The sequence below is a fragment of the Octopus bimaculoides genome, chromosome 24 (assembly GCF_001194135.2).
Source record: "Octopus bimaculoides isolate UCB-OBI-ISO-001 chromosome 24, ASM119413v2, whole genome shotgun sequence".
NCBI lineage: Eukaryota > Metazoa > Mollusca > Cephalopoda > Octopoda > Octopodidae > Octopus > Octopus bimaculoides.
The window spans coordinates 7,248,983-7,249,587 of record NC_069004.1 but is presented as its reverse complement, the minus strand read 5'-3'; positions in this window follow the sequence as shown (position 1 = coordinate 7,249,587).

Sequence of the window (605 nt, the reverse complement as noted above, 5' to 3'; positions counted from 1 at the left end):
CAGGTCTGTGAGTGCCTTTTCCACCAAACTATTGTCCTATCCTGATACCGCAATGTGCAACTCCCTTCCAACCGAGATTCTTTGGCTGTATTTAAAACTTCCACACAAATCATGGAGACATTGAGTGGGAGCAGTGGAGGAGGAGGAGGAGGAAGGTTATGGGCCCTGCCCCTCATTCTTTGAATGATTCATACAATGTGGGTGTACATATATATATACGCCCACATATTTATATATACGTGTGTGTGTGCATATGTATATATATATATATATATATATATATATATATATATATATACACACACACATGTAGTTATACAGAAATGTACATGAGTGTATTTGTGTATATATGTATGTATACCTATACATACACATATATAAACCACACATGTAAACATGTGCATGCTATATACATAGATATATACACACACACACACATATATATATAGGGGAGTGTATATGCATGTGTCTGATGTGACTGTACATGCGTGTGCTCACAAACAGGGTATTCTGTTACATACAAAAGTATAAATAAAAGTGATGAATGCATGAATGCTGTTAGGCAAAAAAAAACCCCCAAAAAACACCACCAACAACAACAATAA